This window comes from Schistocerca serialis, chromosome 10 (genome assembly GCF_023864345.2).
Source record: "Schistocerca serialis cubense isolate TAMUIC-IGC-003099 chromosome 10, iqSchSeri2.2, whole genome shotgun sequence".
NCBI classification, from domain to species: domain Eukaryota; kingdom Metazoa; phylum Arthropoda; class Insecta; order Orthoptera; family Acrididae; genus Schistocerca; species Schistocerca serialis.
Window position 1 is genome coordinate 102,928,769 of NC_064647.1, and position 4,758 is coordinate 102,933,526.

At 38.2% G+C, this 4,758-nt stretch overlaps 1 non-coding gene across 1 annotated transcript; it reads left to right on the forward strand.

Annotated features, from left to right (window-relative positions):
* The first annotated feature begins 4,024 nt into the window (after positions 1-4,024).
* Positions 4,025-4,096, forward strand: Trnad-guc (transfer RNA aspartic acid (anticodon GUC)). Its single transcript has one exon. It is a non-coding gene; the product is annotated as a tRNA-Asp (tRNA).
* Positions 4,097-4,758: the final 662 nt, after the last annotated feature.

The following is a 4,758-nucleotide window of genomic DNA, read 5'->3' on the forward strand; positions in this document are numbered from 1 at the left end:
TTCTTGAAAGCTAGAATATTATCCGAGTTCACCTCTTTGATGGAGAAACGCTTCCACTGTGGTTCTCCTCAACAAACTCTTCTTAGCATTGTAGCAGTATGAGCGGTGAGTCTGGAATGCAACTCGACTACAGTTCGCAGAAAGAACATATTTACTTTGTGGAATGAGAACAGTTAGGTTACATATTTCCGTTCGGTAGCTTCCATAATAATGAACAGCTTGCGAAATAATGTTGCAAAGGGTATATGTGTGACCTTCTGTGCAAAAAAATAAAATAAAAATAAAATAAAATAAAATAAATAAAAATAAAAAAATAAAAAATAAAAATGGTTCAAATGGCTCTGAGCACTACGGGACTTAACTTCTGAGATCATCAGTCCCCTAGAACTTAGAACTAATTAAACCTAACTAACCTAAGGACATCACACACATCCATGCCCGAGGCAGGATTCGAACCTTCGACCATAGCGGTCGCGAGGTTCCAGACTGTAGCGCCTAGAACCGCTCGGCCACCCCGGCCGGCCTTCTGTGCACAATGCAGAGATTTACACTCCAGTTGTTGGCTGATGCAAAGAAAAAATGTTAGATATGCCCTTTTTCTGCATCTTGCAGTTTATATATGTTCTATCTTTGACAAGGCTGTAAACGTATCACAGGATATTTAACAAATTTAATACTATTGTTGACAGTAGTGAGTCACTGGGACATTACAGTTTTACTTGAAATATAATCGATGAAACGTATATACAAGAAGAGCAGTACAAACACTAACTTCTGCGTCTTAAAGTTAGGTCGTGTATGAAATTGCTTGTTTCATGTGAAAGTATAGTACTGAGAACCTTTTGTAGTCCACTCTTACATGCTAAATTTGCAATGGCGAACACAATGTTCACTTCTTCCTTCACATTTAATTAAAATAAAACTTATATAGGAACTAATCTAGTGATATTGTCTCTCGGCTCACGAGTACACTTTTGGTTCTGAAATCGCTGAATCTCTATCGGTGGCTCTACATGTAAACAGACATCAGCTGATTCAATCGTCAAGATAGCGGTACTTGGGCAGTGATAATAAGCGCCTGTTGATTGTAATGTCGAATGCAAGTAGCGGTGTCAACACACACACACCGTTGCTACAAGTGGCAAGGTTTCTCAAAACAATGCACTGGTAGGACTTTTTTTGTCTTCTGGTTCCAAGGATTTTGTTTTGTAAGCTTCTATGCTAAAATAAAACTTCGTGAATATAGATGATAATGACAACCTGTTTGATAAAACTTTCTGGGTGTGTTAATTTACATGTGTTCTGCGTATATATACGCATTCTATGTAAATATTCTATGAATCCACAGGTCAAGTGAGTACGATCAAATGACTGAACCCACTTTTGATAATGATAAACTTTTTGCAGAAAACAATGGTGTCTTGTACACAACTGCAGTATTCAACATCAGTTTTAACCTGCTTAAAAATTCCGGTCAGTCTCCTTCTACAGTTTTTACCTCTCACACTCTTCTGAATTGCCAAACTGACTATTTCTTGACGCCTCAGTATGTGTCCTGTTAACCTTTCTTACCTTTCCCTTCTTTTAGTCATGTTGTGCAATAAACCTCTTCTCTCCCCAAACTGATTCAGAACCTCTTTGCTATTTGTTGATAAAAACGTAGGAATAAGTAGTAGTAGCAACAGTTCTCTTACTGAAAACAGACGACTTGTAAAACATTTACAAATATCAACAAGTGGTTTAAGGAAACAGGTCATCATTAAAATCTGACGAGTCTTAGGGACTTCTCATGGAACTTAACAAGCTTCACAAGCAATGACCAGCTCAAATACAAGAAGATGTGTATAGTTTCTCGAATATCGATAGATGATAACCTTAGTTGAGAAACACACAGTCTAGAATTAACAAAGTGAGTTTAACACATTGACTGCCACGTGAGTTAAATATAACTCACAGGAGATGTTCTCTTCGGGTCACGTGAACTAAATACAACTCACGGACATTTTTCCATTTAAACATCCGTGGTGCAGTTGTAACTCACAGGAGCGTGCTGTGACTCGCTGTTATGGTAGGTTACGGCCCCAGTAACAAATCATGTTCGTGGCCTACGGTTTTCACGAGCTCAAGAGTAGTTATTGACATTTGAATTTGTGAGTTATATATAACTCACGTGGCTCAGTCGTATTAGACTTTTCTTCTTTTTATTATTTAGTTTGACATATTACTTACACAGTAGATTGCAAATTACATGCGGTTTTATTTACATTCTTCAATTCTAACTGCAACAACAATGAAACTGAAAAATTTGGGTCATTCCACTTTGTTTCTCTAAGATTTGTACGCACTGTGCTTTATGAAAAAACACTCTACGCAAAAATATGAGTCACAATTCTTACATTTCCATGCAGTTTGTTTGCATTTCTTGACAACTTGCTCTGGTCCACATTCATTCTTCATTTTTTTCGTAGCACACTGTACACCTACATCTGGCTGCTCCCACGTTCACAAGTGCACAATCTGCAGGTAACGCGGTGGCTTTGATGAGAGATCTCTCAGGCTCATCGGCATCTTCTGTATGGAGCAGTCTCAAAGTCACTTCCTCTTTGAATTCTGTGATTGAGATCTTGTTGTTGTTGATGTATCGGTAAATCACATGAGCATTTACCAGTGCTGACCCTGTCAACAATTCAATTGCAAGCTTCCTGTACCATTTCCCCGCCTTAGACAGTGCGAGTACGACTTCATTTGGTCAGAAAGATCTATAAAAGACTTTGACGGATTATAGTCAATCATCGCTGCTGGTTCTCTCTTTGTGCCCTTCTTGGTTTGAACTTCTGCTTCTTGTTCTCCATGAACAGTGCTCAGCATCAGAACATCCCTCTTATCTTTCCATTTCAATACTACTGTGGTACTTCCCTTTACTTTGTGTTCCCCATTCTTCAGTTTTGAATGTACAACATCTTGAGGATTCAGTTTTATGTTTGATCTTACAGTATCAAGTAAATGTGTTGATTGTTCAAGAAGCTGGTGTGCTAGACGAACACTTGTGTATATTGTCTGTATATAAGATTCTCCTCTCATTTAGTAATCCATTCATAAGGCTCATGACAACAGAAGTGCCAAGAGGAACACCAGGATTCGCATTCTTCACACAGTAAACTTTCATATTCCAGGTGTAGCCACCCTTTAGACAATGTTTGAACAATTTAATTCCGAATTTATGGCGCTTATTCTTTATATACTGAATGAAACATAGTCTTCCTCGAAATGGCACAAGTGTTTCGTCAATGTAAACTTCTTTCTCCGGCACAACTATACTTTGAAATCTCTGCAGTAATTTATCAATAAGAGGTTGAATTTTGAATAAGCGGTTTCCCAATTGGCACTGGTTGGTATCGGAAAAATGCCATATGCGCAAAAGCAGTTCAAAGCTGTTACAGCTAAATACACACCAAAATAACTGGCTTCCACAACACTACCACAACCCCAAGTATATACTGCTGACATACGAAGTTCACCTTTGAGTATTTGTTTACTAACAGCCGCTCACATGGTTGCAGGTGACATGATGACCGCTAAGGAAAAGACGGCAACAGAAAAAAGAGCACAGAAACTATGTCAGAAACAGGGCCAATAATTTCTTAAAACATGCTGTAGCCTACCATAAATAAGGTAGTATGAAAGTATCAATATAAAACTATATTTCAAAAGACGATTTGTAAAAATGTAATGACTTTTTACTGTGTTTGTACAACCATACCATTTTCTGCATGTTTTAGATTTTAAAAAACCCACTGATGATGGTGATATTTGTCGCCGAAACTAGTTTGGGATAATAAAGAAATAAGCGAATAACAAGGTGTTTTGCATCAAGGCGGACTCAATTTCTGATATTACTGTTTTTCTACGCAAACACTAACCAAACTGATGAGTTCCAAGATATTATTATTATTATTATTATTACCACCTTTTTGTTTGCCAATAATGTTGTCTAATTTACAAACTCGATGCAGCTAGCCTGGAGTCCTCGGTAGTATAGTGGTTAGTATCCCCGCCTGTCACGCGGGAGACCCGGGTTCGATTCCCGGCCGGGGAGAAAATTTTAATATTGTTCGTTTGACGCTGGATTAAGAGGTTACTGCGTATAGATGAAGAAAATTCGTGTTGGTTCGAGTTCCGACGTACAGCTATAATGACGGCACGAGTTGTGACGCAACGCTTTTAATTCCATTGCCGACGTAAACTGCTATTTTTACCAATACGGCAATAATAGTTTAATGGCACGTACTACGATATGGCGCCAATCGAAATGATTTTAGTGGAGCAAATCTGAACCAGATTAGAATATACACGTGGCAATACCCTTAACATGTTCAATAATAAAATCCGGAAAGATGCGTCAATAAACTTCTTTAAAAATATGGCCCTTCCATTCCTCTTTTATGGCAGGGAAAACAAAGTGCATAAAAAAGAGCATTAAGTCGAATTCAGAGCACAGAAATGAAATTTATAGAAAGGAGGTTACTCCACAGATGAAAACCTAGGACGCAATGAACAAGTAAAGCATCTCGTATGAACATAAACAAAGGACAGACAGTAAAAGCCTTCGTACATTATATTACCAGCGGATAAATGCTCCCGTCGGAGCACAAAATTGGCGAATATGTTACCCTTTAAAAGACTGCAGAAAGGTATGGAGTCAGCTGCCTTCAACCATCAGTCCGCCTTCCTCACCAAAAATTTTGGAATGCGAACATA